At 47.8% G+C, this 24,817-nt stretch overlaps 1 protein-coding gene across 5 annotated transcripts in view; it reads right to left on the minus strand.

The window, feature by feature from the left end:
• The window catches only part of palld (palladin, cytoskeletal associated protein), a 485,446-nt gene that overhangs the window by 131,893 nt on the left and 328,736 nt on the right, over positions 1–24,817 (minus strand). Inside the window, exon 1 of one of the 5 annotated variants that reach the window (XM_069941721.1) lies at positions 3,814–3,947. The exons of the other annotated variants lie outside the window; for them this stretch is intronic. The gene's annotated coding sequence lies outside the window, so the exon portion shown is untranslated. Of the gene's footprint in view, positions 1–3,813; positions 3,948–24,817 lie in introns of those variants that run through there. 5 annotated transcript variants of the gene reach the window in all.

Below are 24,817 nucleotides of genomic sequence, written 5' to 3' on the forward strand. Positions count from 1 at the left end.
CACACTGTGATATCACAGTGCCTGTGATAGAATTTGGCGCTGTCTTTAAGGAGTTTGTACGTTCTCCTCAAGTCTGCATGGGGTTTTCCCCAGGTGCACTGGTTTCCTCCCAACCTTCAGTGTTTGGGGGTTGTAGATTCCGTGTAATTCAGTGGTTCTCCACCTTTTTCTTTCCACTCACATCCCACCTTAAGTAATCCCTCTGCCATCGGTGCTCTGTGATCAGTAAGGGATTGCTTAAGGTGGTCTGTGAGTGGGAAGGGAAGGTTGAGAATCACTGCTCTGGATCCAATTGTTACTGAAATATTTTGCTTGAGAAAAATTGTCATTGCCCATTTCCTTTGGAGTTCTGAAACCATGCACATAACGAGTCAATTAGGGACGATTAAAACAGTGGTTTTCAAACATTTTCTTTCCCCCCGCATCCCACCTTAAGCAATCCCTTACTAATCACAGAGCACCGATGCTGTCAGAGAGCAGCAGCAATCATCAAGGATCCACACCACCCAGCACACGCTCTGTTCTCGCTGCTGCCAACAGGAAAGAGGAGTAGATACCACAAAATTCACACCTCCAGGTTTAGGAACAGCTGCCTCCCACCACCATCAGACTCCTCAATGACAAACTCAATCAGGAACTTATTTAAGGACTCTTACTTGTGCACTTTATTGATTTTTTAAAATTTCTTTCTGTATTGCTTATCAGTTTGTTTACATTCATTATCTATTTCCAGTTCTTTATTTATTTATATGTGTACAGTTTTTTTATTACTAATTAGAGGTAATTCTGTCTCACCCATTGTATGTGATGTCAATATATGTACTCTTGACAGTAAATCTGAAATCTGAATCTGAAATGTACAAACTCCACACACCCCCCCCCCCCCCCCCCCCCCCCGCCCCACCACCAAGGTCAGATTTGAACCTGGGTCTCCGGTGTTGTGAGGGAGCAGCTCTACGAGCTCTGCCAGTGAGCTGCCCTTAACATCTGGTCCATGCACAAGATATACCATGTTCCCCTTTTTTCCCCCCAAAACAAAGTTCAAACATTATCAAGCTATGTGCTCGAAGATGGTACGCATTTCAATGGAGCTCATAACAGTTTTCCTCTCACAGTTCCTCTCGTTTGAACCGTTTCTGTTATTCAATTCAAACTGGGATTTAGCACCAAGAATGGTCACATCCCCCCCCATGTATTGATTCAAAAAGAAAAAAATTCTACCTTGTCTGCTACCATGACAACCCTGGCAGTCTTCTGGGACCGAGGTACTTTGCTTGTCTTGTATGGCTGCCAATATGTGTTGCATGACAAAACTAACCTCAGTGGAGAAGGGTCTGGGGCTCATTTCCTTTTGCAAGTCTGAGTGATGCTTGGAAGGAAAAGGACAGAGGAAGGGTTTCTTTTAAAAAATTTAAAAAACTGATAACAAATCCCCACAAAAGAGGAATTGTTGCAGGACAGAATGGAAAGGCAGTGGACTCAGTCCACATGCATGGACAAGTTTCTTTGTCATTTCTTGAATGGCGTTTACAGTCAGCTTTCTTGCTTTATGTGTAGAATTTACTACTGTAGTTGGAGCACGTAACTAAAAGTTCAGCCCTTCAGCCCAACCCATCCGCACTGTCCAAGTTGCCTATCCGAGCTCGTCCCTTGGCCAAATTCCTTCAAATGTTCCCTATCCCTGTACATGTCTGGGTGGCTTGTCCCCACTCCTTAAGTTCTTGGGAGTCACTACATCAAAGGATATTTCCTGGACCCAACGCGCTAATGGCATCGTGAGGAAAGCACGTCAGCACCTCTACTTCCTTCAGGAGTTTGCGGAGGGTTAGTATGACATCAGAAACCTTGGCAAATTTCTACAGAGGTGCGGTGGAAAGTGCGCTGACCGGCCGCATCATGGTCTGGTATGGAGACACAAATACCCCTGAGCGCGAAGCTCTGCAAATGGTAGTGGACACAGCCCAGGACATCACAGGCAAAACCCTCCCCACCATCGAGGACATCTACGGGAAATGCTGATCGGAGGGCAGCAGCAATCATCGAGGACCCACACCATCCTTCACACTCTGTCCTCACTGCTGCCATCAGGAGGATTAGGTGCCACAAGCCTCGAACCACCAGGGTCAGGAACAGTTGCTCCATCAGACTCCTCAATGACAAACTCAATCAGGGACTTATTTAAGGATTCTTACTTTTGCACTTTATTAATTTTTTAAATTCACTTTGCACACATTTCTTTAGTTGTTTACACGTGGACATCGTGTACAGTTTGTTTTGCACGACCAATAAGTGGTAATTCTGCCTCGTCCGGCAGAAAAAAGAGAATCTCTGGGGGGTTGTATGGACTCTGACAACAAATCTGACATTTCCTACCACTCATACCATATAAAACCCCTCAGTTCTCTTTTAAATCTTCAGCCCCCCCACCCCCCCTAAACCAAAGCTCTCTGGTTTTAGACTCTCCTACCCCACAGAAAGGACCATAAGACACACAGCAGAAACAGACTATTCAGCCCATTGAACCTGCTTCCCCCCCCCCCCATTTAAACAATAGCTGATCCATTCTCCCACTCAGCCCCACTCCCTGGCCTTCTCCCCATAACCTTTGACGCCCTGGCTAATCAAGAGCCTGCCACATTGGGTGTCTGAAAGACACCCAGTGACTTGGCCTCCACAAAACCACCCAGGTTCCCCCGTCATCTCGGTTCTAAGTGGACGCCCTTCTACCCTGAAGCCGTTCACTTTGTCCGTACCCCACATGATTTGGACTTGTCATTCCTCAGCCCCTCTCCATTCCTCCAGGGAACGAACCCCTTAGGCTAGTGCCCAAAAGAAAGGGGTGTGTGTGGGGGTGGGGGGGAGGACACTCGGGGGAACGGGACACTCGGCAGGACGCGGAGCTGGGTGGTCTGCAGGGGGAACGGGACACTCGGCGGGGGGGGGGGACCCTCGGCAGGACGCGGAGCTGGGTGGTCTGCAGGGGGACGGGACACTCGGGGGGGGGGGGGGGACGGGGCACTCGGAGCTGGGTTGCCTGCAGGGGGACGGGACACTCGGGGGGGGGGGGCACTCGGAGCTGGGTGGCCTGCAGCCTCTCCGGGCTTGATGAGATTCCTCTGGTTCAACGACATCCTTCATCCCGCGGCGCAGCCAGGACGAGTCCGAAGTGCGGCCGTCCCAGCATCGTGCCCGGCTGCCACATCTGCTCGGGTGACCTGAGTCGCCACCGCCCCCTCTCAGAGGAACCCGGAGGACCCGATGCCCCTCAGAGGGAGGGCTCCCTCCGTCCGCGCTCCGAGACCCCCACGTCCACTTCGACTCGGGCGGCTGCTTTGGCAAAGATCGGGAAGCGCCCAGGCGGAGATGCCCCGCGATGGCATGTGGAACGAGTTGGACCCGAATTCCTCCTGGCTGCAGCAGATGCCCAGGGACCTGGTGGGAGCTTTGCGGTGCCCCAACGGGCTATCCCCGTTCCAACAATGACTGCAATTCCAAAGTAGCTGGAAAACCAGTGATTTCACCCCCTTTAACCAGCGCTGCTCTATTTCAATGAGTTGAAGTTGGGGAAGTTGAAGTTGGGGAAGTTGAAGTTGAAGTTGGGAAAGTTGAAGTTGAAGTTGGGGAAGTTGAAGTTGGGGAAGTTGAAGTTGGGAAGTTGAAGTTGAAGTTGGGAAAGTTGAAGTTGGGGAAGTTGAAGAAGGGAAAGTCAGCCCCGAGCCCTCCCGAAGTGGCTACAATTCTGATCTGCAAATCTGAATCAAGGGGTTTTTATTAAAACAAAACAGGGACTTGGCCAAATAAACAGTGCCTTACCTCCTGTTGACTCGTCTGCCACACAGACACTCGGTCCAAGGCGCCCTTTAAAAGGAACTCAGGGCAGCACTGAGTCAATTCCAGCCCGAACGCGTTCGCGTCCAACTGAGAGCCGACAAATATATGCGAGCGCTGTCAGGCTCTGACAGGATCCCCCCCCCAGCCCCCGCCCCCGCCCCCCAGTGACTCAGTAATTCTCCAGCCTGGCTCGGCTGGCTGACTTTAAGGTACCAGCGCTGCCCCCACGGGGTTTTCGCCCGCGAAGGTGTGCCGGGGATGCCCGGGACCCAGCGAACCCCCAGGTCACCTCCCCCCCGTCCCCGCCCCCTTTCTCCAGTGGACCACGGCGGAGCGGAAGGTCACAGCTCGGCTGCTTTGCTCCTGTGCGGCCAGTCCGTGAAATCGTGGGTGAATTTTTAACTGCACTAACCCATCATCTATTCTCTCTTAAATATCTGGCTTGAATTTCCTGAGCCATTGAACTCCACAGGCATCTTGACACAAGCATTCCAAATATTTTATTGCTCTCAGGGTGAAGAGGCTTCTCCAGTCCAGAAGGTCTAACCCCTTGGTTCTAGAGACCCTAACCAATGGGAATATTAACTTCACATCTACCCTGCCAAGGCCAGTAATACCTTTGTGTGATTCAATGAGATTTCCTCTAACTTAGGTCAACTCTAACCCCTTGCACCCCCGCAGAAATTACTCTGGTGACAGAGAATCCTTCCTCACCTTGCAAAATCAGGAAAAGAGTAGATTGGGTGAAGGCAGAGAGTCTTTTTTTTTTTAAATCCCCCCCCCCCCCCCAGAGAAGGGTGGTGGGTACATAGAATGGGTGGCCAGAGGAGATGGTTCAGGCAGCTACTAAGGCAGAAAAAGTGGACCACATGCATAAGGATGGGGTTGGAAAGTGGTGGGCCAAAGGCAGACAGGTGGGCCGAGCACGGGTGGGACATTTTGGGTGGTGTGAGTAAGTTGGGCCTGAAGGGCCTGCTTCCATGCTGTATGAACTCTGGGTCACTAAATTCTTATTATTTGTTCTGCCTGGGTTTTCAAGGGACTTTGAACTTTGCCAGAAGATCCTCCTTCAGCAGATACATGAGGTTGAAAATATAAAGCTCCAGATTCAAGGCCATTATCAGACTCTTGAATGGGCCTTTCATTTCTAATTGAGGGTGCCCGTACCCTGCTTTAACTGTACCTTCTCCATATAACCATTTACGGAGCGGAAACAGGCCATGTTGGCCTTTCGAGTCCACACCGGTTCACTGATTTTGTGCGCCCTCTTCAGGCATTGGTCCCGGTAGATCTTCATTCAATAACGATGGACGAATTCAATGCAGGTGGAATCAGTCATAGAAATGTTTGTGAAACGTGCAGTTCAATACTTCATAGCTACTCTTCGAAAATTGAATATTCTGGTCCTTCCCCCATTTCACCCGCCACCTGGCCCCCCAACCCTGACATACCTCTAGAAGTCTGCATCCTCTTATATCTCTATAAGACCATAATATATAGGAACAGAATTAGGCTATTTGGCCAGTTGAGTCCGCTCATTACGAGCTGATCCATACTCCCTCCCCCACCCCACTCCCCTGCCTTCTCCCCACAACCTTTGATACATTCTGATGAGGCTTCCACAACTGCCCTCGATAGCAAATTCCAGAGTTCCGCCACTCTCTGGTGAAAAGAAATTCCTCCGCCTCTCTGTTTCAAATGGGAGTCCATCAATCCTGAAGTTGTACCCTCTTGTCCTGTGGTGAATCCACTATTGTGCATGTAAATCATATGACCTTTCATGTTTGACCCTGCTCTCACTGGCCGGCTCGTGACTCCTCCCCTTTATCCCCTGTAAAGGCTGATATGCCGCAAGTCTGCCCCCAGTTCGGGTCCGGGTCAGGGAGAGCCAGCAACACAAGGGTTGCTGTCCATCTCTTGCTAATAATAGCCTTCAGTTCCAGTAACTTCAGTCTTTGTGTAATTGATTGAATATCGGTCCTAGACTCCCCTACCATGGAAAACAACTTTGCCACATCTACTCTGTCCGGGCCTTTCAACATTCCAAATGCTTCTATAAGGTCCTCCCTCATCCTTCTGAAATCCAGTCAAGAGCTGTCAGGAGAACATTACCCAGTCCTCAAAGGTTCAGTAGTAGAGGGGGCAAGAATTTCAAATTCCTGGGTGTCAAGAAACTGTCCTGGAGCCTCCACATTGATGCAGTCACAAAGAAGGCTAGCCAGTGTCTATACTATATTAAGTGTTTGAGGAGATTCAGTCTGACATCCAAGACTCTCATAAACCTACCACGGAGAGCATTCTGGCTGGCTGCATCTCTGCCTGGTATAGAGGCGCCAAGTCTCAGGATGAGAATAAACTCCAGAGGGTTGTTAACTCAGCCTGCGACATCACGAGCACCAGACTTCAGTCTATCAAGGACATCTACATGAGGCGGTGTCTAAAAAAAGCAGCCATTATCCTCAAAGACCCCCACCACCCAGGCCATGCCCTCTTCACTCTGCTACATTGGGAAAAAGGTACAGGAGCCTAAAGATGAACATTCAAGACAGCTTCTTCCCCACTGCCATTAGATTCCTGAATATTCAATGAACCAAAGATACCATTAGGAATAAGTTAATAAAATGATGATAAAATATAAGATTTTGATGTTAAGTTATCTGGTCACATTTCCCAAACAAACATCTAACTTGCCGTAATGTATGCAAGAGTAGGCATCACAGTTGACTTTGCAGAGACAATGGGAAGTGCTTGTGAGATGTTAATGGACCAGCATGTTTGAACAATGTCCAGGCTCAAGTACCAGAGCCTGGTGCCAGAGTTTTAAATGTCTGGTGGAAGTTTGTTGTTCTAAGAGGGGCCACGTAGTTTTGCAAACAGAGGGAAAACATCCATTGATTGAGTGAGTATTCTGTAACAGTTTGCGGTAAAGGCTGCAAGTTGGCGGATCTGCTGCATGACCCCATTTCAAGATGGGGCTTGAGTTCTGAGTTCAGCCTGTTCTAAATCTCTGTTGTCAATTGCAGAGGTTGTGGCTGGTTATTGTGTTTCTCCTGGAATAAGGGAAAAAGAAAATCTCCTTCCGGTAACCTGGAAGACGAGGTCATCTTTTGGAAAAACACAAGAGGTGGCAAGTAAGACACTTCAGTCGCTGATTGAAGGAGATCAGTTTTGTGTCCAACGATCAACGAATATCTCTCTGAAACCAACACCTTCCTGAGAGATAGCAACTTAAGTTAAGACATCAGATCCTAGTGAATACGTCTGTTCAATTCTGTGCACAGTATGGAAGATTGCCGGGTACCGGTGAATTTGGAGAAGTGAAAGTGAATGATTGGACAGTGAAAAAGAATTTTCCTTGGGTTTAAGCATCTAGAGTATAGGGAGAGATTGGACAGATTAGGTCTTTATTCTTTGGAGCGTAGAAGGTTGAGAGGGGATTTGATAGAAGTATTTAAGATTATGAAAGGGATAGACAGAGTGGATGTGGATAGACTATTTCCATTAAGAGGAGGAAAGATTAAAACAAGAGGACATGAGTTAAGAATTAAGGGGCAGAGGTTTAGAGGTAACATGAGGGGGAACTTCTTGACTCAGAGAGTGGTAGCCGTGTGGAATGATCTTCCGGGAGAAATAGTGGCGGCGGAGTCAATTGTATTATTTAAGAAAAGGTTGGACAGGTATATGGATGAGAAGAAGATGGAGGGTTATGGGCATTGTGCAGGGAGGTGGGACTAGAAAGGGGTGTTTGGTTCGGTGCAGACTAGAAGGGCCTAATGGCCTGTTTCCGTGCTGTAATTGTTATGCTATGTTATGTTATACATAAACATTACATACACATTAGAATTAGAATGGAGTTAAATTAGGTTAAGTTAATAGTAACAAGTATTGATCTTTTTATTATGTATTTAAGAAAATAAAACCAGTTTTAAGTCGACATTGTCTTAGTGAATTTCTGTTCCTGCTAGTTTTTGGAGCCCTCTGGGCTCGTAACAACACTGCCTTATTTTTTGTGGACTATTATTATATTTTTTATAGTAATGTTATAACATGCAAGTTTCCGCTATGACACTGCCACAGAATTTCATGACTTGTTCATGAAAATAAATTCTGATTCTGAACTCTTAGGGTAATCCCTTCATTCCAGGAATCATTTTTGATCATTCCAGGAATCATGAGTTGACCTGCCTGGATAGCACACAAAACAATGCTTTGCATTCTATGTTGGTACACATGATAATAAACAATTGGAATCGGTTCCCAGAATCAGAGTGTCAGAGAAAGATTATCTATAGAAACAGTCCTTGGATTCAGTGAGATCAACCATCCATTTACATTAGTGGTCCTCAACCTTTTTCTTTCCACTCACATCCCACTTTAAGTAATCCCTCTGCCATCAAGGGATTGCTTCAAGTGGGATGTGAGTGGAGAAAAAAAAATCACTGCTCTAGACCCAATTGTTACTGAAATATTTTGCTTGATAAAGATAGTCATTGCCCCTTTCCTTTGGAGTTATGAAACCGTGCACATAATGACTTAATTGGGTACGATTAAAACAGTGGTGTTCAACCTTCCCTTCCCACCCACATCCCACCTTGAGCAATCCCTTACTGATCACAGAGCACCGATAGCATAGGGGTTACTTAAGGTGGTACGTGAGTGGAAAGAAGAAGTTTGAAAACCACACTAATCCTACATCCGTCCCATTTTTAAATTCTCCTCACAGTCTCATCAACCTCGCCTCCCCCCCAACTCTGGCACTGTTAGACATCAACTCCGCCAGCCATGCCACTGCAAGACTCACGGCTGGCGTCTTTTTCAGGCCAATGTTGGAATAATACTGTATTGCAAAAAAACCAAGAAGTTGGCAAAATAAACATCGTGTCACCAAACCCAAAACTCAACAAATTAAAATGGAGATGCCTTTAACACAATAAAACCCTTCCCAGGAGAGTTAAAACTTAGGCAGTGATTGTGCAGGAATGTATGTGAAGGGAATCTCACTGATTTTTGTTGCATCAGAGAATCATGGAACACTACAGCACAGAAATAGGCCCTTCAGCCCTTCCAGTTTAAGGCATTGGTGAGGCCAGATTTGGAGTACTGTGTTCATTTCTGGTATACAAATTATAGGAAGGATATAGATAAGATGGAGAGGGTGCAGAGAAGATTAAAAAAGATGTTGCCTGGCTTACAGCATCTAGAGTACCGAGAAAGATTAAGGAGACTGGGACTTTATTCATTGGAACGTAGATGGTTGAGAGGGGATTTGATAGAGGTAATTAAAATTATGAAGGGAGTAGATAGACTAGACGTGGGTAGACTCTTTCCCCTGAGGGCAGGGGAGGTTGGAACAAGACGGCATAAGTTAAGGGTAAGGGGGCAAAACTTTAAGAGAAATGTTAGAGGATGCCTCTTCACTCAGAGAGTGGTGGCAGAATGGAATGATCTTCCAAAGGAGATAGTTGTGGCAGGGTCCATTCTGTCATTTAAGAGAAGGTTAGATGTGTACATGGATGTGAGGGGGTTGGAGGGTTATGGGCGGAGAGTGGGAGGGGGGAACTAGTGGAGTTGTTCAAGTGAACTGGCGCGGACTCGAAGAGCCGATATGGCCTGTTTCTGCGCTGTAAACTGTTATATATGTTATATATGGTATTATTCTGCTTCGTCCTACTGACCTGCCCCATATCCCTCCAAACCCCTCCCATCCATGCACCTGTTGAAATTTTTCATAAATATCAAAATTTAAGCCTGCATTTATTATTTCACACAGCTCATTCTGCACTCCACCACTCTCTGCGTGAAGAAGTTCCCCCAATGTTCCCTTTAAACTTTTCCCCTTTAACACTTAACCCATTTCTTCTAGTTCTTATCTTGCCTAAGTTAACAGTAAGAATGAGGAGTCAGTGTATAGAGACGAGGTGCAGTCGCTAACGTACTGGTGCAGAGCCAACAACCTGTCTCTGAACATTAATTAAACTTAAAGGGCTTGAATGAGCCCATTCAGAGCCAGCTCTTCAGCGCTTGACGTCCTGCTTTGCGGAAACTGCCAAAATGTTTGGCCTGGAAGTCAGCCTGAAGAAAACTGAGGTCCTCCATCAGCCAGCTCCCCACCATGACTACCAGCCCCCCCACATCTCCATCGGGCACACAAAACTCAAAACGGTCAACCAGTTTACCTATCTCGGCTGCACCATTTCATCAGATGCAAGGATCGACAATGAGATAGACAACAGACTTGCCAAGGCAAATAGCGCCTTTGGAAGACTATACAAAAGAGTCTGGAAAAACAACCAACTGAAAAACCTCACAAAGATAAGCGTATACAGAGCCGTTGTCATACCCACACTCCTGTTCGGCTCCGAATCATGGGTCCTCTACCGGCACCACCTACGGCTCCTAGAGCGCTTCCACCAGCGTTGTCTCCGCTCCATCCTCAACATCCATTGGAGCGCTTACACCCCTAACGTCGAAGTACTCGAGATGGCAGAGGTCGACAGCATCGAGTCCACGCTGCTGAAGATCCAGCTGCGCTGGATGGGTCACGTCTCCAGAATGGAGGACCATCGCCTTCCCAAGATCGTATTATATGGCGAGCTCTCCACTGGCCACCGTGACAGAGGTGCACCAAAGAAAAGGTACAAGGACTGCCTAAAGAAATCTCTTGGTGCCTGCCACATTGACCACCGCCAGTGGGCTGATAACGCCTCAAACCGTGCATCTTGGCGCCTCACAGTTTGGCGGGCAGCAACCTCCTTTGAAGAAGACCGCAGAGCCCACCTCACTGACAAAAGGCAAAGGAGGAAAAACCCAACACCCAACCCCAACCAACCAATTTTCCCTTGCAACCGCTGCAATCGTGTCTGCCTGTCCCGCATCGGACTTGTCAGCCACAAACGAGCCTGCAGCTGACGTGGACTTTTTACCCCCTCCATAAATCTTCGTCCGCGAAGCCAAGCCAAAGAAAGAAGAAAAGAAAAGAAGAAACTTAAAGGGGTATATGGTTGTCGACTTCAGAAGGGCCAGTGGTGATAACTCTCCTCTGACCATTGACGGCTCGAACGTTGTGTCAAGTTCCTTGGAGTCGACTTTGTGGAGATTCTCACCTGGTCCCTTAACACCATCTTCAGAGCCAATAAAGCCCAGCAGCGTCTCTACTTCCTGTGAAGGCTGAGAAAAGTTCATTTACCACCCTCCATCTTTACTACATCCTACAGAGGATGTATCGAGAGCATCCTGTGCAATTGTATCACCGCCTGCTTCAGAAGCTGTAACACCTTGGACCGCAAGACCCTACAGAGGATAGTGAAGTCAGCAGAAAAGATCACTGGGGGCTCTCTTCCTACCATGAAGGTCATCTACAACACATCATGCAGGTGAAAGGCAATAAACATTGAGAAAGATCCCACACACCCCTCAGGTAAAAGGTTCTCCCTTCTGCCATCTGGTAGGAGGTACTGCAGCATTTGGGCCCTTACATCCAGATTGCACCACAGGTTTTTCTCCCAGGACATCAGGCTCCTGAATTCCCACAACATTAGTGGTAAAGATACCATGGACTGTTACTGTATATGTCTTAATATTTTATTCTCACTTATATTTATGTAAATATGTCCCGATGTCCTGGAGAAATGCTATCTCGTCTTTACTGTGTGAGCATGGTATGAACAATAAGTGAAGGTGACTTCACTTGACTTAACAATGGAAAAAACCTGGTTGGATTTATTCTATCTACACCCTTCATAATATTGTATACTCCATTAAATCTCTCCTCATTCTACACTCCAGGGAATAAAGTCTTAACCTGTTTAACCTTTCCTTGTGACTCAGTTCCTCAAATCCTGGAAACATCCCTGTAAATCTCCTCTGCACTCTTTCAATCTTATTGATGTCTTTCCAGTCATTAAGTGACCAAAATGCTTCAAATTTAGCCTCACTAACATCACCAGAAAATCCCAACTACTGTACTCAATACTTTGATTTATGGACAGCAATATGCCTAAAGCACTCTTCATGACCTTGGAGGACTTGTGCTCCTGTTGCCCCAAATTTTTCATACCTTGCCAGACAAGGTTTGAGATTGAGCCTCATTAGGAGATATTAGGGTTGATAACCAAAGCCTTGGGCAAAGAAGGGAGACAAAGAGCATCTGAAAGTGAAAGGAAAAGGCAGTTCTGGAAAGGCACTCAAGCTCCCAGTATGTGAAAATGAGTGGAGATGGGACAATTATATTCAAAGCTGAGTGACTTGCAAAAGAAACTAGAACAGAGCTACCTGGGATATCTTGGAAAACAAGGGTGAGAATAGTTCAGGGGCCAGCATTGGTAAGGAAGCCCAGGGAAGTGGACACAGATGAAGGAGAACATAATGATAAAATTGCTGGTTCAACTTCAAGTTTAAGCTTGTTATCATCTGACTGTACATATACAACCAGATGAAATGGTGTTTCTCAGGAGTACTATGTACATGCAAACACATAATGCATTTTTCACTCAGCACATAATAATCACATACAAAATTGAAATACAAAATAAATTTGCTTAAATGTTCCACAACACCATAAGTCATAAGACCTCGGAACATAAATAGGCTCTACAGCCCATCAAGTCTTCCCCAGCATTTAATCATCCCACTGCCCAGCCTTCTCCACATAACCTCTGCCTTAAATATACCCAATAGCCTGGCCTCCACAGCCACCTGTGCCCGCTGCCTGACCAAAGGCTCGGCGTGCTCCATCTGTGGGAGGAAGGGACAATGGGCGAGGGTCTGTCGTGCGAAGAGAGGTCCGGGGAAGTCCGCGGCCTGTACCATTCCTATATACGATTCCAGCCCCAAGCCGTCTGCGCCGGACTCGCCCGAGATCGCCTGCTGCGCAACCTGCCGCCGATGGAAATGACGCAAAATGTCTCAGCGGCCATCTTGCTGCAGCCCAATTTTGAATTCAGCACCGTCGTCATCAGAGGAGGAGATCAGCTCCATCTTACCTGCTCAGGTCGACTGAGAACAGAGGGAGCCACTCGAGGGAAGAACACGGCGTCTCCGGCAACCTGGCATCACTGGTCCTCGACCAGAACAGACCTCACCAGCTCAGCAACTCGATGGTGACGGTGAAGGTAAAAGGACATTCGACCAAGTGCCTGATGAACACAGGCTCCACGGAAAGTTTCATAGACTCACGGACTATGCAAAAATATAACTTAAAAATGTACCCGTCTCATTACCGAATCTTCCTAATGACCCAGTCCCATTCAGCGCACGAACAGAAACATTGTATAATTCACCTGTCATTTGAAGGGGGGAAATTTTGTAAATTTCGCATGTACATTTTAGATGAATTATGTGCTCCAGTATTATTGGGTCTGGACTTTCTGTGTCATCTTAAAAGCGTGACCTTGGAGTTTTCTGGTCCCCTCCCCCGGTGACGGTTCTGAATGGAGGGCCCTCAAAACCAGAACCCACTTGGAGCATCTCCTCGATGAACATCAAAACCACCGCCTCTGTTCCCAAACCTGTCTGCCAACTGTAAGCCCATCGCCACCAAGAGCAGGAGGTACAGCGCGGTAGACAGGGAGTTCATAAAGACGGAGACCCAGCGCCTGCTGGAGGAAGGTATCATCGAACCAGCACCTGCCCGTGGAGAGCGCAAGTAGTGGCAGTAAAGGGGGTAAACAAGACCAGGTTAGTGATTGACTATAGCCAAACTATTAACAGATACACACTCCTGGACGCATACCCCTCCCTCGCTTTTCGGACATGGTGAATGATATTGTGCAGTTTCGGGACTATTCGATCTTCGACCTGAAAGCTGCCAATCCATTTTGAGGTCCGCCCGTACACAGCATTTGAGGCTAACGGTGGACTCTATCAGTTCCGGAGGGTCCCTTTCGGTATTACCAATGGGGTGTTTATTTTCCAGTGGCAGATGGATAGGATGGTGGATGAGAACAGGTTGAAGGCTACCTTCCCCTACCTCGACAATGTCACCATCTGTGGCCACACCATGGAATACCATGATGCCAAACTCCAGAGCTTTCTCCATGCAGCGAGAGCCCTGAATCTCACCTACAATTCTGACAAATGTGCATTCAAGATTTACACGACTGGCTATCCTTGGGTATGTGGTGGAGAATGGCATAATTGGCCCTGACTCTGATAGAATGCGCCCCTGTTAGAGCTTCCTCTCCCTGGAACCACATAGGCTTTGAGTTGATGCCTGGGGTTTTTCTCATATTACGCCCAGTTGGTCCCTCAATATGCCGACAAGGTGCATCCCCTCTTAAAGGCTACCACTTACACCCTTTTTGCCAAAGCCCAGACGGCTTTTAATTACCTCCGAAGTTATATTGTGAAAGCCGCTATGCACGTGGTAGACAAAAATGTACCTTTCCAAGTGGAAAGTGATGCTTTGGACATAGCCCTGGCCGCTATTCCCAATCAGGCGGGCAGGCCGGTTGCCTTTTCCTCATGGAGGCTTCATGGCCATAAGCTCCAGAAGCCGTCAGTGGCTCAGGTCATTGTAGAAGCCATAAGGTACTGGAGGCACTACCTGGCTGGTAGAAGATTTACGCTTCTCACAGACCAGCGCTCTGTCGCATTCATGTTCATCAAGGCCAAGAGGGGCAAAGTCAAGAATGACAAAATTGGTAGGTGGAGGATCGAACTCTCCACCTGTAGTTTTGACATCGCCCACTGGCCAGGAGCCCTTAACAATCCTCCAGGTGCCTTGTCCAGGGGATGCCTCCACACACACCGGTCAACTGCGGACTATACACAATTAGCTCTGCCATCCAGGGGTCACCCACGTGGCTCAGTTTGTCAAGTGCCACAATTTCTCCTACTCAATAGAAGATGTCAGGGAAATGACCAGGTCATACCAGGTCTGTGCTGAGTGCAAGCCGGATTTTTTTTTCCCCGCAAAAGCACACCTGATTAAATCATCCAGGCCCTTCAAACGGCTCAGCGTCAATTTTAAGGACCTCTCCCCTCCACGAAATGGAACATCTACTTTCTCTTGGTCATCAATGAGTACTCTCACTTTCCGTTCGCCATCCTGTGCCCAGACACGCCCGCATCGTCGGATATGAAGGCCCTAGACTCCATTTTACCCTGTTCGGGTATCCCAGCTATATTCATAGTGACCGGGGCTCAGCCTTCACGACCAACAAGCTGCGTCAATACCTGCTGGCAAGGAGCATCGCATCTAGCAGGACTACAAATTACAACCCCCGGGGGAACGGGCAGGTTGAAAAAGAGAACGCCACGGTCTGCAAGGCTGTCAAACCTGCCCTGAAACAAAAAACCCTTCCAGACTCACGCTGACAGGATGTCCTCCCCATCGCGCTCCACTCAATTCGGTCACTTCTCTGCACTGCAACCAATGCTACTCCTCATGAGGTCATATTTACATTTGAAAGAAGGTTGGCATTGGGGACTACACTCCCAGACTGGCTCACTAGTCCTGGTCCAGTCCTTCTTAAGAAGCACATGAGGGGAAGCAAGACTGACCCCCTGGTGGAAAGGGTGAAATTGTTCCATGCCAACCCCATGTACACCTACGTGGAGTACCCTTATGGCAGGGAGATCACCGTCTCCATCAGGGACCTGGCACCCGCTGGAATGGTGGATCCGTTGCCTCAGATGCCCCTCGAGCTACCGCTTTTTCTCCCTGCCCACGCTCAGGGCCTCAGGGTATTCGGTTCAGGAGAAGAGTGAATCCCCTCCATCATTGAGACAGAGACCCAACCCACCTCTCCTCCATCACAAGGGCATCAGGAGACCCAAGAAGCCCAAGGTTCCCTGGTGCTAAGGCACTCTACCAGGATCTCCAGAACCCCGGACAACCTAAATCTGTAAATAATATTGTAAATATTTCTCTTCTGTGTCTATTGCCAGCTTCTGTTCCTTGTTCTCTTCATCCACAGACCCTTAATTCTGAAGGAAGGGGTGAATGTAGTGAATTTGGATTCACTGGAGGTGTGCTCTACTGACGACTGGTCCTGCTTCCTTGCCCCTTCTTCAGGGGCCCGTATCTAACCCTGGTTTCCCACCTAAACCCAGAACCCCTCTGAAGCCCGTTCATGAACTCTACTTGTGTTGTAAGCTAATAAAAGCATGTAGCACAGATAAAAGCTCACACTCGAGTGGAGGGAGAACTAATGCTTTTATTAGCAGACAACACAGGTAGGGTTGATGAACAGGCTTAGGCGGGAAACCAGGTTTAGATACGGGCCCCCGGGGGGAGGGGCGGGAGGCGGGACCAGTCGTCAGTACAGGACACCTCTAGTGAGTCACAGTTCACTAGAAAGCATTAGTTCTCCCTCCAGTCAAGAGGGTGAGGTTTTATCTTTGCTACACGACTATATATAAAAAAAACATAAAAATTATTTTATAATTTCAGTCTGTGATCCCCATGGTTGGGGGTAGGGGGGAATGGTGTACGGCCCCCCCCCCACCCTGTTGAGAATGGCTGGTGTAGAGAACAGAGTGCCCTGTCTGCAACTGCCTACCACAAATGGAGTACAGTGGAGAAACTCAGCAGGTCACACAGTGACCACAGGAAGCAAAAGGCATTCGAAGTTTTGGGCCTGAGCCCTTCATCGGGACTGGTGAAAAATCAGGAAGACATTTCAACATTACCGATGAAAGGCTCAGGCTTTCTAAGACTGTTTGTGAGCAGCGGTGTACCTCGGGATCTGCAGACTTTCTTGTTCACCACAAATGGAGCTGGTAGGCTCAGCAAGGGGTTCTGCCAAGCTTTGCTTCTTCTGTGCCCTGTGGCTGAAATTGTGCTGACTGCGGTGTGGAACCCTACAATCGCGGGGTCCGCCGCAGAAGGTGGAGGGACTCAGTGGTTGGGGTGGCATCCAGAGACTTTGTAAGGGATCCCAACCCTGAAACACTGCCAGACCGTTTGGTCGGCGTGCCATTGTAGCCGACCTACTCAGGCCCCTCTCTCCAGCTTTTGCAGCTGACCCTGTGATTTCTGGGTTCCATGCTGCAGTAAACAGAATTTCAATCGCAAAGCTTGAAGGCAAACAAAGCTTGGCACAATCCCTCACTCAGCCCATCAGCTCCACTTGTGGTAAACAAGTAAGGGTGTAGATGTAATATTCTATGTTCTAGTTCTCCCATGGGTGCAGCCTGACTCCCTGAGTCAGCTTTTTGCTGTTGGCACAACTAATGACCACTCGCAGACACGTAGCAAGTAGTCAAAGGGTTTATCAATCAGAAAACCTTGGGATGCCTCGACCTGCTACTGGCTCGCATCCAAGGCAGGTATGAGGGAGGAGTCTCGGGGTCTCAGCCTTTATTAGGGATCTTACGGGGCGGAGCTACAGGTACAGAAGGCAGGCCAGTCTGCCAGGCCCGATGTGGTCATGCCTGCAGTACCGCGTTCCACCATATTCACCCCTCATTTTTTTGAATGAAGTCCGGCAGGGTGACACGGGTCAATGTCCATCGGCACTGGTCATGCAGTCACATTCCGGCACACCCCAGCTCCTGAATGGCCCTTACAAAGGGCCGTTGCTTCTTTGTACCCATTGCAGTCACAAATTATTTGGTACGTTTGGTGGTCCACTGCTGCGAAGAGCAGGTCCTATTGATTGCTGTCAGCTGTGATCTCGTAGCGTCTCATGTAGGCCTTCAAGCAATGTAGCCATGTGTCGAACCTGATGGAGGCCTCTGAGCCCTTCAGATTGGTTTCCAGCTTCTCCAGTCTAATCGCCTTGTCCATGGCAGTTAAAAAAATTCTGATTAATAAATTATGGCACGATCAATGACCACTGGCAGTCATGAAGCAAATAGTCAAAGGCTTTATTAATCAGAAAACCTCATCATGCCTCGACATGCTGCTGGCTCATGTCCAAGGCAGATTTGAGGGAGGAGATTATAGGGCTCTCAGCCTTTATTAGGGGTGGAGCTACAGGTACAGGAGGTGGACCAGTCTGCCAGTCCAGTGAGGTCATGCCTGCAGTGCCGTGTTCCACCACAGTCTCTAGGTCCTTCCTTCATCGTTTCAAATTGCTCCGAAATTGCTTCCTAGCAGTATTTCTTGAGGAAACCAGTCATGAGAAACAATACTGCACAAGGAGTCTGCAGATGGTGGAGAACGGGAAGAATGCACAAAGGTGCCAGAGGAGCTCAGCGTGTCATGCAGCAACCGTGGAAAGCAGTGGGCCATTGATGGTTCAGGTCTGAGCCTTCCTTCAGGGATGCCAAGCTCCCGAGGAAGAAGATGGGAGGAGGAAGAGGGGAAGGAGGGAGGTGATAGGTGAAGGCCAGAGGGAGAGGGAAGGAAAAGGAGGAAGCGAAGAGCTGATGGGGAGGGTGGGGGTGGGGGGAGAGGCCTGAGAAAGCTGCTCTCCGATAAGAGGAGGGGAAGGGCAGGGATGGAGGCGCCGATAGACGGAAGACAGATGTGGCGGGCAGGGCAAAGAGAAGGAAAGGAACAGAGTCAGAGGATGAGGTTGTCATGGATTGTACAGCACAGGAACAGACCCTTCCACCCAACTTACCTATGCCAACCAATCTGGTCCAATTTGTCTGCATTTGGCCCATATCTGATACCTTTCCTACTCATGTTTTTCAATGAAGCAATTGTCCCCGCCTCTGCCATATCCTCTGGCAGTAAGGGGCAAATGTCGACCAGAAAGAAAGGGATAACTGAAATTTCCGTTACGATGGCATCCCCTCAGTACAGTTCATGCCTCGGTAGTGGGGCTGACTCTGAGCCAAAGCTAACACCCATCGCTCAGAGAAAGCTCATTGTGTTCTGGCTCTCAGTCAATGATCTGAAGTTCCCACACAACCACATCCCCAGCTTGGCAAAGTACAGAGTTGGAACAGAGTTACATTGGTGGGGCGTGATGGAATGGCCTAAGGGAAAGTTCCCACTGCATGGCTGGGTTCTGCCACACCCAGAATCCATGTCCCTAAAGGATTATTTAAGAGACTGCTCCGATTCTGGCAGGAAGCATGCATTTCAACTTAATATTCTGCATTCAGGATTAATTTATGCACAAGAGGTCAGAAATCATTAACTTTAATTCCAGCCCATGAGAATTATATACAGGTGTACTGTAAGTTACGGTGCAGAGGTTCACAGCTAGTTGGGTGATGTCACAACAATAACCTTGCACTCAACATTAGCAGAACTAAGGAATTGATTGTAGACTTCAGGAGGGGGAATTCAGGGATCCGCAGTGGAATGGGCTAAGAACTTCATTCCTGGGTGTCGACATCTCTGAGGATCTGTCCTGGGGTTTCCATGTTGATGCAATTGCGAAGAAAGCTCGCCAGCAGATATACTTCATGAAGAATTTGAGATTTGGTATGTCACCAAAGACTCTTACAAATTTGTGTAGGTCTACCGTGGAGAGCATTCTGACTGGTATGTAGGAAAAGACGACAGAGAGTTGTGAACTTGGCCAGCGACATCACGGGCACCAGTCTCCACTCCGTTGAGGACATCCACAAGGATCCTCACCATACATGCCCTCTTCTCACTGCTACCATCAGGATGGAGGTACAGGAGCCTGAAGGCAAACACCGTGCGGTTAAAAAACAGCTTCTTCCCCTCTGCCCTCAGATTTCTGAATGGACAATGAACCCCAGACACGACCTCACTCCCTCTTCTATTATTTATAGCATGTTTCCACTGTGATGCTGCCGCAAAACAACGAATTTTGTGACATATTCATGACAGTAAATTCTGATACTGATTCTCAGAGGTGAGATTTGGTTTCCTACCTGGAAGACTGGTCGTGAAAAATCAATATGGAACATAGTTATCTCTTTATAGAAAATGCAACTGTTTATCAATGCAACTAAATAAAGAAAGGAGCGGTGTTATTTTGTACAGTTGCTTTTGATTTGAGATGATGACATATGAATAGGAAGGGATCTGTTGGTGTGGATTTAGATGCAATGGTTTTACTTGAGGTACACAGCACAGACATTAAGTCCCATCATATTCATGCTGACCTTCCCATCTATATTACTTTGCAACGTTCTGTGTCTTGGCAATTCAAATGTTCTTCCAGGTTAAAAGAGTGTCACCTTCCCACTACCTTCTCAGGCAGTGAGATCCAGATTTCAATCACATCACACAGGATGAACACCTTAATTTAATTTAGAAGTACAGCACAGTATCAGGCCCTTCCGGCTGGTGAGCCCCGTGCTGCCCAAGTACCCCCATGTGACCGATTAAACCTACAGACCCTGCACGTCTTTGGGAGGTGGCAGGAAACCGGAACACCCACATAGGCCACAGAGAGATTGGAGAAACTCCTTACAGACGGGAGCGAGCTTGAACCCCGGTCGCTGGTCTGGCGGGAGTGCCTTCTCTGCGCGGGAAACAGAAACAGCGCAGACGTCGCTCTCCCGAGACTCGGCTTAGGTGACTCAGAGAGAGGCTGGATGCACGCAGGAGGGGAAATGGAGTAGTATGAACCAGGTGGCTAAAGGGTCTGTCCTGTGAGCTTGATATCTGAAAGGAAGCTCTAAATTCAAGGCAAAGAAACACAAGAAATGCCAACATTAAAATCTAAGTCAGTAAAGTCCTCCCCCCCACCCCACGTATATGAGTCACTGGGGCGGCATTCCATCTGTGTTTAAAGTGGGGCAGAAAATAATTATTCTGAAATAGTTTGCATCAGCTCCTTATTTGGTAGCTGAAGCTGTACTCGGTCAGGACAATCTCCCCAAGACTGCCTTCAGGAGGTCAGACTGACTCAGCCTCGTTTGTTTTTCTATGCTCACCCAGTGCCAAGAATCTCATATCCATTTAAGGAGTGCCTTTCCTTTTCACAGTGAGCAAGTTGTTGGTGTTTCTTTTCCCCTCCTCCTCCCCCACCCCTTTCAAATCCGACAGCCCTCTGTAAGGCTGCAGACGTACTAAATGCAGAGCAATGCGCTTCATTGGTGGTGGGGGGAACAACAAAGTGCCGCAGGGGTGGTGTCTCAGCAGTAAGGCAACAATTTTAAACGTCAAATGTGCATCGATTAGATGACTGACAAAATGTAAAAAGTTTCTGAACAGCTTTTGCTACACTGTAAATAGCTTACTCCATGTGAGATAGCTTGTAAAAGTTTGTAAATATCTCACCCAATAGGATTTAAACTATGAATGCAGAGTCTGGAACAGCATTTGGTCTTGTACATAATTTATTGGGAATAAAGTTTATCTTTGGAAAAAAAATGTGCTTCACGAACTTGTCGTGAAACAGGAAAGTCAGCACATTCTGTGATTGTCATCCAATCAACTCCCTTCGATTGCCTTGCCAGGGCGGGGGTCAAGGTTGACAAAACAGGGGTTGGACTTCAATGAGCTTCATGGAAACATAGTACTTTACTTGATAGAACAGGCCCTTTAGCCCACAATGCTGTGCTGACCCACATAAACCTACTCTACAACCATCTAATTTTTTCCTATCTGAAAACGCTCTATTTTGCTTTCTAGGAGTCATTTGAATGTTCTTATTGTACCAGCAATGTATTCCAGATGCCCACCACTCTCTGGGTAAAAAACTTACCTCTGACATCTCCCTTAAATTTTCCTCCATTCATTTTAAACAGATGCCCTCTTGTATTTCCTATTGTCACCCCAGGGGAAAAAGGGTGCTGGCTGTTCACCCTATCTAGGCCCCTCATAATCAAATGTATATCTCCATTAAGTCACCTCTCATACTTCATCGCTCCAAAGAGAAAAGTAATCTGGCGGAAGGCCTCATCGCCAGTGCTCTCTAATAAGCGTCAGGTCTTTGTCTGGCTGGCGGCGAGAGGAGCCCTCCAGGCCAGATCCTTCCTGTTCTTTCTTTAGCTTGGCTTCGCGGACGAAGATTTATGGAGGGGGTAAAAAGTCCACGTCAGCTGCAGGCTCGTTTGTGGCTGACAAGTCCGATGCGGGACAGGCAGACACGATTGCAGCGGTTGCAGGGGAAAATTGGTTGGTTGGGGTTGGGTGTTGGGTTTTTCCACCTTTGCCTTTTGTCAGTGAGGTGGGCTCTGCGGTCTTCTTCAAAGGAGGTTGCTGCCCGCCAAACTGTGAGGCGCCAAGATGCACGGTTTGAGGCGTTATCAGCCCACTGGCGGTGGTCAATGTGGCAGGCACCAAGAGATTTCTTTAGGCAGTCCTTGTACCTTTTCTTTGGTGCACCTCTGTCACGGTGGCCAGTGGAGAGCTCGCCATATAACACGATCTTGGGAAGGCGATGGTCCTCCATTCTGGAGACGTGACCCATCCAGCGCAGCTGGATCTTCAGCAGCGTGGACTCGATGCTGTCGACCTCTGCCATCTCGAGTACTTCGACGTTAGGGATGTAAGCGCTCCAATGGATGTTGAGGATGGAGCGGAGACAACGCTGGTGGAAGCGTTCTAGGAGCCGTAGGTGGTGCCGGTAGAGGACCCATGATTCGGAGCCGAACAGGAGTGTGGGTATGACAACGGCTCTGTATACGCTTATCTTTGTGAGGTTTTTCAGTTGGTTGTTTTTCCAGACTCTTTTGTGTAGTCTTCCAAAGGCGCTATTTGCCTTGGCGAGTCTGTTGTCTATCTCATTGTCGATCCTTGCATCTGATGAAATGGTGCAGCCGAGATAGGTAAACTGGTTGACCGTTTTGAGTTTTGTGTGCCCGATGGAGATGTGGGGGGGCTGGTAGTCATGGTGGGGAGCTGGCTGATGGAGGACCTCAGTTTTCTTCAGGCTGACTTTCTTCCAGTACAACTGGAACATCACCCACAAATGTGACCTCAGGATAACTGTGGAGAAATTCATTGCAGGATATTGATTTGATAAGTGTGTGTGTGTGTGTGTGTGTGTGTGTGTGTGTGTGTGTGTGTGTGTGTGTGTGTGTGTGTGTGTGTGTGTGTGTGTGTGTGTGTGTGTGTGTGTGTGTGTGTGTGTGTGTGTGTGCGTGCGCAGAGATGAATGCAAAGGTTCTTGTCACAGTTCATCTCCACCACCAACGTGACAGACTGTTCCCAGGAATGTACACAGAGCCCAGAACTGCTGGACGATCATCAACTCAGTGAAAGGCACACTTAGGTCTGCCTAAAGTTTGTTGGTCTTCCAGCACAGAGAGATGCCACTGAGGGAATACTGCCAACTGGTACATTCCAGGCTGCTGAGGGATGCACCAAGGCTTGGCACAGCCAACACAAGGGCACTATGGGGAAGGACCACAGTCTAGAGCCCTTCCATTACTGAGCATTGAGGGATTGAGACCAAAACGAAGTCCCTCAAGAAACAAAGAGGGGTCTAATTACAAGGGGCTACAGTAGAGGCAATGGTGTTAAATAGAGAATTAAGGTAACAATGTTTAGAGATGGATAGATAAGACACTAACCTCATGAAAAGAAACTGAACCATTTTCTTTTTCAAATAATTTTTTGTGAATACATTTTATATATGGAAATAAAAGAGCATAGCCCTTGGTCTGTCAAATTTGATTTAAATAGCCTGCTCTCCAATCCAGTCAATATCCTGGTAACTTTCCTCTGCACCCTCCCCAAAGCATTGACATCCTTCCTATAATGAGGCGACCAGAACTGAACGCAATACTCCAAGTGTGGACTAATCAGAGTTTTATAGAGCTGCCATATTACCTCATGGCTCTTGAACTCTATCCACTGACTAATGAAAGCCAGCACACCATATGCCTTCTGAACCACCTTATGAACACGTGTCAGCCTTGACTTAATTTTTTAAAAATTTAGACATACAGCGCAGCGACAGCCCATTTTGGCCCAATTTACACCCAATAAACCTACACCCCTGGTATGTTTTGAACGGTGGGAAGAAACTGGAGCCCCTGGGAAAACCCATGCAAACATGGGGAGAACATTCAAACTCCTTAAGTTCAGCAATGAAATTCGAACCCAGGCCTGGTCCCGATCGCTGGCGCTGTAAAGGTGTCGCATTAACCGCTATGCCAACCGTATGGCAGAGAGTGCAGCAGGCATTCTTAGCATCCCACAGAGGAGAATCAAGAAGGATGGAAGGAAGATATTTGACCCTTCAGTCCCATGCTAGCTTCCTGAAAGAGCCTTTCTATTAGACCCTCTGCCACTGCTCTCCATGTCCATTAATGCCTCCTTTTTAGAAGGTACTGGCAAAAGGTTGGTCGGCATAGGAGACCACATTCACCACTTCAGCTGGCAGCTTGTTCCACAGTCCCGCCACTCTCCCCTAAACCTTTCCGCTTTCACCTTTATCTCTGGTTTGCATCTCACCTACCTCAGTGGGAAAAACCTACTTTTATTATCTCTACCCATCATAATTTTGTAGATGATCAAATCTCCCCTCATTCTTCTGCACTCCAGGCAACAAAGTCCTAAACCTGTTTAACCTTTCCCTTTAAGTATTTGGGCAGCTGTGATCTGCGGCCGGCAGACAAAAAGAGCAGAGAAGGAGATTCAACAGTGAAGGTCAAAAGAGAACTAAAAATCAAACTTAAGTAGCAGAACTCCAGGACTACAAGCAAAGGACTGAGGAGTGGAAGCAACTGAGGAGTTGAACTATTCTGCAGGTACAATGAACCAAATATGATTCTAGGAAGTATACATCACCTCCATTATCCACCTCCACCATTACTCCCAGGAACGCAGAAAGGTGGAGAAGGTAACAAGCCTAGCCAGGTCCATCACTCCCATCAACGCCCATCCATTGCAGACATCCATGTGAGGCGCTGCCTCAAGGAGGCAGCCAATATCATAAAGGATCGCCATCTCCCCAGTCACCACCTCTTCTCACTGCTACCTTCGGGCAGAAGGTACAGAAGTCCAGCACCTCTGGGTTCATGGATAATTTCTACCCAACAGCTATCAAACACGAACCTCCCCTTGTGGCACTAATCAGGGACTGCTCCGACACCACAAAAGCACCGTCGGCACAATGGCAAGCCACTTTGTTTTGCATCAGGATTACTGTGAATATTTATTATCTATTTATCATGTATTTATTGGCTTTAGTTAATTCAATTCAGTTTC

Source organism: Narcine bancroftii, chromosome 1, assembly GCF_036971445.1.
Source record: "Narcine bancroftii isolate sNarBan1 chromosome 1, sNarBan1.hap1, whole genome shotgun sequence".
Lineage (NCBI taxonomy): Eukaryota > Metazoa > Chordata > Chondrichthyes > Torpediniformes > Narcinidae > Narcine > Narcine bancroftii.